The sequence below is a fragment of the Sinocyclocheilus grahami genome, unplaced genomic scaffold (assembly GCF_001515645.1).
Source record: "Sinocyclocheilus grahami isolate Dianchi unplaced genomic scaffold, SAMN03320097.WGS_v1.1 scaffold267.1, whole genome shotgun sequence".
Lineage (NCBI taxonomy): Eukaryota > Metazoa > Chordata > Actinopteri > Cypriniformes > Cyprinidae > Sinocyclocheilus > Sinocyclocheilus grahami.
The window spans coordinates 883,404-898,485 of record NW_015505446.1 but is presented as its reverse complement, the minus strand read 5'-3'; the positions used below and the strand labels follow the sequence as shown (position 1 = coordinate 898,485).

The 15,082-nt window shown below is 40.1% G+C and overlaps 1 long non-coding RNA gene across 3 annotated transcripts in view; it reads right to left on the bottom strand.

Moving 5' to 3' along the window:
- LOC107599455 (uncharacterized) overlaps positions 1–15,082 on the bottom strand; it is a 47,564-nt gene that overhangs the window by 9,920 nt on the left and 22,562 nt on the right. For all 3 annotated transcript variants that reach the window (XR_001610667.1, XR_001610668.1, XR_001610669.1), the window contains one exon: positions 6,969–8,029. This is a non-coding gene — a long non-coding RNA (uncharacterized lncRNA). The remainder of the gene's footprint in view (positions 1–6,968; positions 8,030–15,082) is intronic.

Genomic DNA, 15,082 nt, shown 5'->3' with positions numbered 1-15,082 from the left:
GTGTGTGAAATAGGGAAGGGGGGGGGGGGGAGACTTTTTCAGCTGAGCTAATGAAGCATAGGTGGAGATGAATAATGGAATGTTCCAGAGGGTGGGCTGGTGTCTTCGTTTTCTATTCAAAAACTTGGTTTCTTTGGAGTAACATGTTGAGAGGAAGAAAAGCCCTCCTCTTAAAGGGGTATCATTGTTTACACTGCAGGAGACGGACAGCGGGAACAAATGCGGTGAAACCGATGCTGCTTCCTTGCGACCGATGATAGAAATAAATGCCCGTAGACTTCTTTAAAACAAGCTCATGATCTTGTAAATTAACAGATTTAAAAAAAAAAAAAAACCTTGCCAGGTTTGCACAGAAAAGAATCCACAGTAGCAAGCACCCCCTTATTTGCTAGTCAAATACATTTCGGGGTGTATAGCGAGACGTCTGACCATACAACAAATCCCCTGACCTTGACCTCTAGGGTCCTTCCTCACCTGCAGCTGAATAGAGCAGCTGGGTCGTCTAGCCAGCGAATGATTGAATATTTGAGCCTTTTACTCGTTCCCACGCTCAACCGAGACGATATTTAGACAGTCTTTGTGGGGGAGAGAAATATTTACTGTGCTCGGTGTACTATTATCTCCTCGTTTAAGGCCTATTCACACCAAGAACGAGAAATGTACAGAAAACTATATTAGCATCCACAGCAAGGAACGATAAAGTTCTGTTTATCATAAGCACATGCTGCAGTTTTGTTGTCTGCAGCTTTAAATGTTCGAGCTCTTTAAAGCAGGATGGATATTGATTGGCTGACAAGGTTTTTATTGTTCATCAGCTGGGAAAATCATTCTAAATTTCCAGTGGCATTGTTCCTCTGTCTCATTACCATTATATTTGTGGTGTGGACTTCTATATTCTCATAGAATTAGAACGATTACTGTGAATCGTTTTTCATTTTCAAAAAACAATTTGTATGTCTGACTCAAATCAGTTTCGTTTTGTGTAGTCTAAACAACAAAAAACATGTGAAATCTGATGTTTATGAATATGATCCACATGTGGTGTGAAATCAGATTAAAATGCATCTCAGTGTGAACGCTAACATTTCAAGTAATTTTTTGTCATTCAAAACACATTTTATATGGTTTTATATACATTTAGTGTTATTTCATATGAAGCTGTCTAAATACACTAATTTTCCATCACTCTCTCCTGAACTATGTGGTATTCACTAGGGCTGGGTTTTGACACAAATTTCACGATTCGATTTGATTCTCATTCACAAGCTTGCGATTCACGATTCGATTCAATATCGATTATTTTGGATATATATCTGGTATACATGCAAAATTTTCTACAGTTTATTTTTCTAGCTGACTAATGAGATTATGGTCACCGAATATGTTTTCTTCTGAGGTAAATATGACGTTACGTGATATTGTTTACAAGCTGTTATATTGACGTCTTTGCGTGGCTGAAACACTGATTGAGCAAATACATGAGAGAGGATATGGATTGTAAAGTTGTACTCTTTTTTTAACTTACCTTCGGATGTTTAGTCATGTTTATTTTGTGCTGAAACTGGTATTAATATGGAGATGATCAGTTCACGTGCGCCTCGCATTGCCACTTTTATTGAACCGAGGCGCACCGCGCTTCAGCAATCACTCCACATTAAACAGCGCCAAAATGGCATTTATTGTTTGAATACTACAATACAATGAACATAATTTGAAATCTGAGACTTTGTTTCATATTAAAAGTACCAAAGCACAATGCTTATTGTGATTTATTGAATGGAAGATGCCCTTCAATGTCCCATCCATTAACTGAAAACAGGCTAGACTAATCGATTCTTGGGATTTAAGATAAAATTAAAATGAGAATCAATTATAATCGAGATATCGATATTTTTTACCCAGCCCTAGCATTCACTATGTAGTGTACGAGTAAGCAGTTTTAGACACAAAACATGCAGGAAAGTGCAAAATGGCCTGCTTATGTTCTCTCATGTTCCTTGTGACTTTAACACTGCAACTAGATGTCATGATGAACAAGAACAGAGGAAAACTCAAACAAATAGATCAGATTTCATCATCTGCAAAAAACAAAAAAACAAAACAAAATAAAAACACAAAATGGACAATCAGTCCTAAAAACTGAATTGAAACCAAATTGAATTTGTGTGCAGCGTGAACAAAACCTCAAAGGGATAGTTTGCCAAAAGATTAAAATTCTGTCATCATTTACTCACCCTCATTTCAATCCATACCTGAAGGAATTTCAGAACACAAGAGAAGATATTATCAAGTACTTTTTACAAGTAAAAAATTTTTTTTTACATTTCTCAAAATATCTGGAACAACATGAGGGTTAGTAAATAATGACAGAATTAAAATTTTGGGTGAACTATCCCTTTAATGGCAGGATATGAGGTACAACACAAAAATTCAACACTAATTTAAAGTTACTTGTTCAAACCCTCACCCCAACCTTACACTTTCTGTCAACATCTGTCTACATCTCGTGCGACCAACAAAACCATTTGCTACGGAACGGTTCTTTCTCATTCCCTTTCCTTCTCCCTGTCTGTCTATCTTGTTCCACGTCTCCTTTCTCTTCTCAGCATACAGACAGACCTGAGCTGGTCTGAAGCAACGTTTTGAAATGGTGGGGGTTGCAGTTCGGGGGCATTTTCATTACGGTCAAATCTCAGGCCCGGCTCTTCAGCGTGGCCTGTGCCACCGAGCAGACAGTTTAATCATACAAAAACAGCACTCCATTCCCATTTCCCACTCTCTCCTTCACACACACCACTCCTCGCTTCATAATTCCGCACCCCACACACTCCGCATGCAGTGCTGTGTTTTGGGGGCTTAAAAATGACATAATCAGTGACTTGGATAAATGCCTGTTTTCCCTCCGACTGTAATCAGCTGTGGTCGAAGCTAGAGTGTTTTTAAAGGGCCAGTAGCTTTTTGGGGGATCAAGGTGAAGCACAATTTTATGCTTTTAATAATGCTGATATATTGTACTTGATCTTGAAAATAGCTTATTAGCACTAGAACGAAATAAAGAGTAAAACTTTGACATGTTAATCAGATATATAGATGTGTCATAAAAAATGTTCTGTGATTCTGAACAAATATCCTTTTTTAAATCAGTTAAAATACTAAGCATTAGAAACTAAACAGTTTAGACTGGTATGATACATGCTAATCAGCTTTATTTAACAAATAAAAAGAGTCATCATTTTTAAAAAATCTTAAAATATTATAAAAAGAGCTGGTAATAGGCCTGCACACAGGAAAACGATTTTACAGTCATTTAGAAGGTTGCTGGCTTTAAAAAAAAAATAGAAAAGGAAGTGTTTTTATCAACTAAAATGCCAAGCATTAAGAAGTAAACTGTTCAGATCACTATTATGCCACATTTTCACAACAAAATCAATTCCATAAACACAGCATGGTAACATGCTAAATGCTAAAAGTTGTTATACAAAAAGGTCATGAGTGCTTTGTGGTAAAAGGTAAATCTGCTTAAAATATTATGAAATGAACTACTATGCTAATGAATACACAGATATAATTGTGTTGCCAGAATCCCTTAGAAGTCTTTAGCCTGGCTAGCCACTTAGTCAGATCACAGGTGGAATAAAATAAAATCAAATGCATTTTTTTTTTAAACTGCATATCACCCTGGCAGAACTGAGCAGTGCCAATAAATGCTTTAAGCAACTATTACTTCTGTGGGTGGACCACATTCAATCAATAACCAAGCAAATAAAAGCAGCGGGCACTCAGAGTATAGAAACCCCCTTATAACGTTGAGATGGCGCTGAAGCACGGCTAACATCAAAACATTAAACATATAAGCCTGTCTCCGCACAGAGGGGAGCCACAACGCTCTCATATGCTGCTACAGAACTCGTGGAAATGCAAAAAATGGTCTGACTTTTTCTTCAATGCTAATCAGGAATTTGAGAAAAGCTTATGGCAGACAGGCAGGGAAGGTTTTTTTTATGTTGTCGCATTTTATATTTTGATAGAGCGTTGGAGCTAGGATACCACTCGTTTGAGATAGGTCAGCCCAGTTATTAAGCTTTAAGACTTACAGGCCTTCAAGGTAGAAGTGTAAAAGGTTTACAAGTGGGTATGTAAGACAGCCGGAAGGAGTGTGGTTTCATGTTGTGAGAACAACTGAAGCCTGGTAGCTGTTACAACAGATAATAAAAAGGTAGCTCTAATAATTTAATTGATTGGCTCTAAAAGAAAATAAATAAAATATAAAGTATAAAATATAATAATAAAATAATAAAATATGGTTTAATTTTATGAGGACAACAACTGAAGCCTGGTAGCTGTTGATAAAAAGGCAATTCTAATAATTGAATTAATTAAATTGCATTGCTCAAATAAATTAAAATGAAATAAATGTCATGAGAACAAAATGAGATAAATTCAGCTCTAATAATTTAATTTAAAGACTCGTTTTAATTTTAGTCAACATTTACTCATGTCGTTCAAGACAAAAAAAAAAGTCATACATGTTTGGAATGACATAAGGGTGAGTAAATGATGACAGAATTCAATTTTGGGGTGGCTACTCCTTTAATGTGAAAGTAACTGCGGTATCCGCACAGACAGGACAAAGCCAATCAACATCTTGTGACACCTAAATCTTGTGGCATCCACCATAAGTCTACACCTGTACAGCAGGGGTGGGAGGTTAACATATCGCTAGGTCCTGGTGAAAACATGGCCTTTATTCTGGTACCTAATGGGCATAACACTCGCTCATCCATCCCCTCCTTTCCTTTCCCGCCTTTGCAGGCTACTAACAGGATTTACTGTACTCAGCCTCCCTGCCTAGCTTTGTGCTGAATTATGCATAATTGCACTAGTGTACTCACACGCATGGCTAGCGCTGCGATTAGCATAAAAGCTTTTTGGTTTTCCTTTTTTTTGTGTGTGTGTTTTGAAGAGACCTTGAATGGCACAAGATTTGCAGTGTGTGTGTGTGTGTTTGTTTAGGGGGGCCATGGGGTGTGGTAGCCTTGCTAGCATGTCAGACTATATATAATTTTGTCTGGTTCAGGCTAAAACATATGGGCTCCCCAGCTGTTGTAAATATGCAAATATGGAACGAACACAGACTGACTGACCCAGACGTACCACTCTGCTGCTAATATGCATTTTAGACATCAACTTGTCCAGACAGACGCATAAACCACCCCCCTCACTCACCCCAAAATTGAACTGCCCTCTCCTCCCAGTTTAAACCAAATCACCCCACCCACATGACATATCCCACCTATGAACCACAAACAACTCGACTAATATGAGAAACTGTTATTCTAGACAGCTAACAGCACAGTAGTGTCACTAGCATCCAATTTGCTAGTTTTAAAAAAGCTAACCAAAACTGAAAAAAGAGCAATAACAATTCAATCTAATAGTATAAAACTGATCACTCTAAATTCTTTTTGGATGAGCTCAAATACATAAAATAGCTTAAATATGAACATTCAATATGAATCTGCTATGTTGCTCAGCAACATAGCAAGTAAATGTTGTGTGTCGTCCCTAACAACAACCCAAAATAAATTTGCAATTCACACTTTATTCTACTCTGCATTCGTTTGCCACTCTTACATGTAAAAATCGTAACGCAATCTTTGCAAAAACCTTTTCGTACTTCCATATGGTCAGTCAGATTTTGACATGTTTGATCACTATGAAACAAAATGGAAAGACTCAAGATCTAGTCAAAACTCTCATGATGACTAGCAATATTTCATACGAGATGGCGAAATCGCAAGATTCCACGACTTGGCTCAAGGTGCTACTTTTTAATGTTTCAACCCCCCCCCCCCCCTACCCCCTCACTTTTACATTTACAAGGTTTTGGTTTTGGGTTGTAAACTTTTGTAAAAGCCAACTTGTACATTTTCTTACCATTTAGCCATCTAGTGCGAATTATTACAAATTCTAATCGGATCTAGACAGTTTCTGCTACTACGATGCTACAATTTCAAGCTAAACTATTGAGGACTTTAAGTTGAATGGGCTGTATTAACAAAAACACACAGACCTTAAAGTCAATTGAAAGAAAAATTAAAATGAATAAAATCTGACTCAACCAAACAACCAATTTATTGGCGTAGCTAAAAAAAAAACCACAGACATTGTGCACAGACATCTCCCTGAGCATGCAGGCTAACTGCCTAAGCCCCTTTCAGATCTTCAGCTCCACTGACATGATTGTAATAAAACAAGTGTGAAGTTTTGTATTGTAAGGAGGAACACAATGTTGCCCGGCGAGCGTTTGTGTGAAGGGCGCGGATTGTCGGGTCCCACGGCACAGCAGTGCACCAGGGCCTATGGTGAGGAGTGCTGTGCATGCTAATGAGGTCATTATGGGAGGCTGCCTGGAACCGGGCCCTGCGAGTGAGGGATTTACGTAGCGAGACTACCCAGTCGCAGATGTCACAGATGGCACAGGCATCAGATGCTTTGTGTGTGTTAACGCCATATTTTTCTCCCATTTCGAATGACAGAACGCTACCGCAGCTTAACATAAAGACAGACAGACTGTAAAAGGATACAAGCGATCAAGGAATCAGGCACATATGCCCTGCGTGTTTCAAAGGCGGCATGAATTACTGGCCCAACCAATAATAAACAAGGGGAATAAGCATATGCAAATACAATTATCTGGAATCTACATAATCGCCCTTGATTAGGCAGGTGGGCAGCGTTTAAGGTGCCGCCATCTTGGCAGGGAGACAGCTGGCAGGCATCGGCGGCCATTTTGTCGAAGGCGCTGCCAAGTGGAGTCGTGACAGGATGGTGGGTATCTATACAATTGTCTGTCACTTTGTTCGTTTTACATAATGCAAATCAGGACCTTCAACCAGCAACTAGAACACAACGTAAAACTGACATTACTTAACCCAAGTATACAGATTACTGAAATCTTTCCTTACCGAATCAAACTTGTTCCCGTTGAGCATCCAAGGATACAGGAACTATCCACTGCCACCAGCACTCCACTTTTTGAAATGTTAACATTTAGTTCAGGCCACGTTTTAGTTGTCCACATCCCAATGGATCTGCAGCCTTGTGGGAGCAACTTTTTGGAACTTCTCCATATCGCACTGTCCTCGATTGGTCCGCAATGTTATTAATACCAATGAAGTGCCATGGTTGGCAATGTTGAAAGCCGTTACAAAGTGCCCGGGAAGGTTAAGCACCAAACCCTTCACCTACTAATCAAGGCCATGTTCTTTTCCGAGCCTCTCGAATAGTGGCGTCCATCAAAAATATCATGGAAAACCATCATGGAAAAGGTGGAAAAAGGATTCAAACTGCTCTCTCATCCCGGCCCATCAGATGTAGAGCACTTTGTGCATGCTTAGGAGGAGGACCACTAAAAAGAGAAGGCCTCTTGATTCAACGTAAAAGAGATCTCCGTCAAGCACTCATTACAACAGTCAGGGGGAATGTGCACTCATGGCGAAAAAGGAATCAAAGATGGGGGAAAGAAAGACCTTTGACATTCTTTTTCTACTCGTTCTCCAGCAGGCAAAGTTTTATCAAGTGATGCCGAGCCTGAAAAGGCCCTCTGGCAGAACCACACACACACACACACCCGGGTGTAGCATGAAGAGCATCGAGGCTGTTGGCCCTCTCTTTAGCTGATGCGAGTTGACTGAGATTGGGCTGTGAGAGAGAAAGCTGAACACTTGGGCTCCCATGGCTCCATGGCTGGAGGCAGCGTTGGGCGACCCCTGGCAGCATCTCTCCTCAGTATTGATTTCTCTCCCTCCTCGCTGCCGAGGAGCCGGTAGCCGGCGGGGAAAGCGAGCTGCCTCGCCTGCCCACTCCGACGCTCCCTGGCTGGCCCCTGCCGTCTCTCAGAGACCCGAAGATGGAGAGTCGGGACCAATGGAAGAGAGCCCATGGCGGTCCGCAGCTGTGTTCACCTGCTCCGGGTTCACTCCTCCACCACTATCGCTACTCCCACTCTCTGCTCGTCTTCCGACTCCTGCCAAAACAGCGAGGGAGAGAGAGAAAACAAGTTCATCTTAACTTTCAGCATTTTGCCCATTGCAAATGTCAATCCACAGCTTTGATCAGGGAGATGTGCAAGGTGAATGTTTTGGCATCTGCTCTCAGTTAGTAATGTGAACTTTGTAACCTTGGAATAAAAAAAGCTGAGGCAGGAGATTTTTTGAGTTAAGGATGTCAGGCTGAAAGAAACTGTCTGCCAAGTGCACTTAGAGCCCTCACGCTGATGCTTCCCCGTACAGCAGACAAAACCGGGACTTTAAACAGGCACTAAGTAAGTTGTTACCACTACTTGTAAACACAGATCACAGATGAGAATATTTTCTTGTTTTCGTTTCACTTCCTCAAACTCTGGAATTATTTAAATTATTTCGGACACCCGTTGTCATGCAAATTAGTTCAAAAGGACATTCCATTATGGACTCACTGTGCATTTAAAGCATGAAAAACATTAGCTAACAATGGCTAAACTGCTAACTTGACTAATGACTATCCATAGGTTTTGCAACTCTACAAATATATTAATTTCCATGACTTTTTACTTTTCCATAATATGCACAGACTTTTCTTGACCGTGGGAACCTTGTAAACCATCCCACGATGTTCCTATTTAACCGGCGGCCAATACTACAACTAAAAAAAACTACAACAGTAATGCATGTTCTAAAGCGCTGAAAGTTTCACCTCAAAATAACGTTGGCTAAAAGTGGGTTAAGTGCCAAAAAATGGGGAACCTCTTCGGAGTTGAGGGGCAGGGTGCAACTGAGGGGGCAAGCTGCATGTCTCAGATACAATAATACTATTCATTGGGTCCAGACATGGGTGTTAACACCCCTCTGGCAGAACACAATGGAGCTCCCTGGCATTGAGACAGCCTTGCTGATATTGTTAGTTCAGGGCAGCATTCGGCCGGCCACGGGAGAAAGCGTCGACATTGTGCCGGGCCGGCAAGACGGGCGGAGGGAGGTGAAAGGCGAAGAAAGAGAGAACAGTGTATCTATCAGCTCGAAGGGAGAGGGCTGGGGCAAAAAAGGGGGAATCGGAGGGGGCCGGGGCATGGCATTGGACTTGTGAATAAGAAAAAGAAAAAAATCCTTAAAAAGAAGATGGGGGTGAGAAAAAGATTGCACTATAAATATTATTGAAGGGGAGACGGGAAAGGAGGCGAACGGGACGGGTATGAAGGTTGGGGCTGGGAAGCCACTTTCTGCGTTTAGGTGCATTTCATGCCTGCCATAGTTACAAAGCACAGGGGAACAATGAAACTGTGTGGGGATGGATAAAAAAAAATATTCAGGGAGCTTACAAGGGAGAGCGTGAGAGAATACGAGAAAGCAAAAGAGGGAGGGCACTGCTGCAGTCGCCTCATGGTCGAGATCAGGTACAGCCCTGATATCCAACTACCGCGAGATGTACATCTCGTCAGCTTCCCCCATCTTTTCTTCTGTGTCCTCCTCCAGGAAAGGAGGAGGAGCGAAGTGGTGAAAAAGACGATTTGAGAGGGGCGAACTGTGCGATACTTGATTAGCAGGCAAAATATCAAATAATCTGCAATCACAAACACACCGTGCGGTACCCACCATAGACACTGAGGTCTTAAACCATATTCAGATTAATGGTTGATTGATACATGTTTTTGACACTCATATAATTCCATTTGTTCACACCTAACTCTAAATATGTGGCAGAAATTCTTTGCACTTGTATTCTAACAAGTAGCTTTGTAGCATTTACCAACATTTATGAAATATTTCATTGGGAATAGACATGTATCGGTGTACTTTAGGCCTATATACATATCATAAGATGAAGACATGTATCATGATACATCTCAAATTATATATTTTTAAAGGAACAATTAACCCTAAAATTGAAATTATTATTTGCTGAAACTCATCACTGATGTCAAACTTGGTGTAGCGTTGTCATGCGGCATGATTGAATATGCTCAAGCGTGAATGAGACTTGAAAACTTCAGTGGAAGGAAAGATTATCAGTGAACAATGATTTGAATTTTAGTCTGTTTATTATACAAAGCTATAATATAAAGACTGGAATATAGCACATCATGTGGACTACTTTTATGATGCTAGCAAATTTTGGACAGGTTGTATGTTTAGTTGTATGTAAAAGAGCATCAACAATATTCTTCCAAATTTAGTCAAAAATTACAGAAATATAATTTTGGGGTTAACTATTCCTTTAATATAAAGTACACTCTGCATAAGATGATCTTTTAATTTTTTTTTTTTTACAGATGCGGAATACAAAAGAATAGAATCCAAGGACTCTATTTGCCAAAAACATACCAAAGCATTGCCTCTCTTTTACAACAGCAAAGCCAATCAATCTGCCCTTGAGAGTTCCTATGCAATGCTGCAGAGGTTTAAGAATATCTCTGCAAAACCTAAGATCAGACTCTCCATGCTATAACACAACTCCGAACAAAACTGAAAAAGCATAATTTAGCACACAGCTAAACGGCACCAGTTTTGCCCTTACACAAATAATGCACACTTTTCAAAAGATCTCCAGTTTCAAGGCAACTTCTGCACAACACCAACCCTGCTTTTCAAGAACACTACTTTATGAAACACTACTGTTTGCTTCCCTTCTGGTTAACACAGAGCATTTGTTCCCATGGCAACCTCACCTCCTCTTCCGTCTCTGACTGACGGCGGGGCAGCGGGGACACGCCCCCTGTATCTCACTGCAGCCCTTGAAGGAGAAACATGTGATTTATCAACAGTACTGGTGTGAGAATTTTTACATTTTAATGCGTTCACTTGCAATGTAACACGTTTTGCTGCAGTACGCAAATTAACAATTTGAAACTACCTAAACTACTTAATATGCAGAGAGAGACTTCACCCAAAGTTCACACAGTTCACCCAAAAATTCAAACTGTGTCATCATTTACTATATTCCAAACTTGTATGACTTTCTTCTTTTGCATCTGGAACACAAAAGAAGATATACTGTGGAAAAAATGATGTAGAAACTATTTTCACTCAGAAATCGCTAGTAAATTTCACAAATAATTACAAAGAAACAGCAAGTAACACATTCATTGAAACAAAATTTTAAAGTAGAAAAACTAAAATAACATTTTCTTGTAAAACATACTCCAATAATCCTTGTTTTATATACAACTTGTGTATTTTAACTATTTTCCAACTGTTTTTGTCCATGCATTGAAAGTTGTATATATTCAATATTTCATATATCAATATGGTATATAAATCATTGTATATACAAAAACAGTTGAAACATTCTTCAGATTATCTTCTTTTGTGCTCCACAGAAAAAAGAAAGTAATGCAGGTTTGAAACGGCATGAAGGTGAATAAATTAATTAGCATGATAACATATTAATGCTGTCTTTATCACTCCCCCGAATAAAATGCTATTGTAAAGCATAGGCAGTGTAGTTATCAATGCACAATCAATACACATTATGTGTTAATAATTACTAGAAATTGCTGAAATTATAGTGAAACTGCTGTCTGTCCCGATTAAACCCATTCAAACAGGCTGACAGTGCAGAGTTGTTTGGAACTAATCGAGAGCTCCATGAACCACGGGACCATGTGGCGGCGAGATCAAAGCATGCCACAACTCTGTTTCTCAACGGATCTGGTTTGAACATTCCGACTAGCCAGCACAGCAACACTGGCTCAATCAATGGAGTGAATTTAAGGGCGTGGCTACCTGTTCAACACAACCAATAGCAGATGAGGGGAGTGGTTCAGAAGACCAGTTTGAAAACAATCGTTCTGTTTGTTCTCACAGAAATTACACACTCACTTTCAACCTTATGCGTTTGTAGATCAACAATACTGAAGTTTCCTACTTCCACAGCCTTCCAAGTGTATTGGATTCACATGTCGCTGTTATGTCTGACATAATCTCCACATCACAAATGCTGCAGCTCAACTACAGCAGATCACAGTACAGTACACAGTCAGCTAAAGCCAAGCTGTGGGCATCACTCGCTCTGATAACAGGCCACATTATTGGGACAAGATGTTTGATGTAGGGGCCAGATATCCCCTCAGCGCTGCGACATAGATCACAGCACCAACCATTGTCGGCTCCGGCTTTTCTAACTCCTTACTGAGACCACAGGGGAGCTGTTCCACTCTGCACATCAGTGGGTCTCCTCGCCACTGCCGTTTCATCTCCACGGACTGTCTCCCAGGTCCACATGAATAAGTAACCGCACACACAAGCTCAGTTCTCGGCTTTGATGTGCCGAGTGCCGGTAGCTGTTAGCCGGGCTGGATGAACGGGGCTTTGCCACTCAGGTCAGAGAGCTCGCTGGCTGGTGGGTTAATGTACCTCCGTGGCCTGTGGGTAGGTCCTTTGTCCCGGTGGAAGGGATTACACCGGTGGGAGAGGGGCTGGACAATGTGACCCTCCTGAGAGGGAGGGGCACCAGGATTCCCTGCCATTGAGACGGGTGGTTAACTTCTCACTCAACTCAATTACCTAAGCTGAGTAGGGAGTGGAGAACTCATGAGCAAGTGAATGTTTCAACCACCTGAGAGAGGAAAATCACTGCAGGATTAGTGAAGGCTAATAATGATAGCTAATAAGGGATAATGTACAGTTAGCCGGTCATTGTCACAAAATAGATATCCCAGATACATCATTTTGAAGGTGTTTATTTTGTGATGATGGGCTGACTGTACATTATCCCACTACATTACATAAATAATAAATTATAGTATTTAAAATATCATATATTCTATGATTAACATAAAATGCTATAATAAGACTATTTCAAATATTTTTTATTTTTTTTTAATATTTTTTCAAATATTATATAATATAATAATATATTATATAATATTATATATAATATAAAAATACTATATGTTATATTAAAGTATTATATAAATATTATATATAAAAAATACTATTTTTATTATCAAATTATTGTTTATCAATTTTAAATGCCATAACTACACCATCAAGCCAGCAAAAATCATCTTTCACCACTGTCTACCTTAACAAGTTTTACAAAGTTTCACCAGTTTTTTTGGAGAACTCTTCAAACTGTGAAACATTTTCTCTATCTGCGACAAGAAGGTCTGGATCGGAGTCCCAATGAAGAAAATAAGGCAGCGTCTGTCACAGTCACATATTTCCTGAAACAAATTTATAGAATTATCTATGCAACTATAAAAGTCTCTCATACTTTAAACTATGCTGTCTATTATGTCTGCAACACATTTGTCATTCAGTATGAGAAAACACACAAACACACCCTTGAGGTGCTCCCTCACAAAAACAGATCTTCTCAAGTAGGGCAGAGCCAAATGAAGCAGACATGGACATAAAGCTCTGACCACAGAGCATGTTAAATCTCACAAATCTGGAATCAACAGGCGAGACTATGTGACCGCTATGTGTAAAGACAGCCGAAAGCAGAGACGCTATACCAGGCGCACTTAAGACTCTTTATGGCCCTCAGTAGAGCTTTCCTACACCCACCACCTTCAATGCCTGACTAGCCCAGCTCTCGGTTAGCCGTATTGATCCTGACAGGGAGGAGGGGTGGTTTTTTTTCTATACATACACTGTAACATAGAGCAGTCACTTGTCTATCCTCCCTGACCCCTTCATCTCACTCATCAAGGTTAAAGAACTCTCCAGAAAGTGGAAGAGAAGGCTCGGGTGGTACTCGTGCGGCGTGGTGGTGGGGAGAGCGAGAGGGATTTTCACGGTGAGCTTATCTGTCTTCATGAAAGTAACTGCCTCTGGGTGCCACTGTAACAGAAGCAACCTGAATAAACCCCCACCAACCCAAACACAATCACGCCTCCCACTCAATTCAACAGAAATAGATTTACGAAATGAGGCGACAGCAGATCGCAACACAACATCGTACACGGAAGGTTGCATCACAAGAAAAAGGCAGCGCTAATTGCTCAAAATCTTGTCACAAAACGTAAGTTTTTTTTGGCAGTCAGCGATATGTGAATCAGGACGATAATTAAACACGTTAAGGAAAAAACATTCCTCGCCCTTAAAACAAAATTAAAAGCAATCAAAAGATTGATCTTCTGAACCACTCCCCTCATCTGCTATCGGTTGGTCAAAATGTAGCCACGCCCCCTAAACTTACACCATTGTTGCTATGCGCAGGCTGGTTGGTTGTTCAAACAAATTTAACTATGAGCTTAAAGCTGCAGTCCGTAAGTTTTGCCTCTGTCGCCATCTCTGTTTGAAAACCTGGAACTGCGGCTGTGTGCGGAATTATCTAGCTTGCATGGGTTGTGCGGCGGCACGGCTCCAGCGGATGAATCTAATGTTCTGAAGAGTATGTGTGGCAGTCAGTCACCGCACCGGTGTGGATATTTACTGTACTTCTCAATCACAGATTCTAGCCTACGTCTTGGAATATATGACTCAAATAAGAATTTTCTCCGTATATTGCCATCTGAACAAGTAAGTAACAAGTCTGCCACGTTTGTTCTGACCAACTGAGGAAAAAAGCATTACCATAAATCTCGCTATCAATGGTGATTAAATCTAAAGATCGGTTAGCTCATATCACATCAAACCGTGCAAATTATTATTATTGTTATACTTTATTCTCAAATGATTAATGTTAACAACATCAGCATTGGTGACTATGAGTATAGTGTGTATTAGCGTGTAGATTTCAATTTTTGCACAGTCTAATCTAATACTCATACTCTTCGATTTCATATTAAGAAATTCTCTTAACCCAAAAATCTAATTATGCTCCCTTCGAACTGGTTTTCTTTAAAATACAAATCTTTGTAATCCCAGGTTATAATCAGAAGCACATTTAAAACTGTAATATAATTTAATTTCATTCACATGTTTCATAAACATAATCCTTTATGGATTACAATCCGCCATCAAAATGATACATTCAATTCTGGCTGCTGTGAGAAAAGGCTATAAACGATCCTTCACCTGCAGGATCCTCACATGCGATAGCCTAGTAGCCGGGACAATTTCTTTATGTTTACAGACGTGACGTAATGACGCAG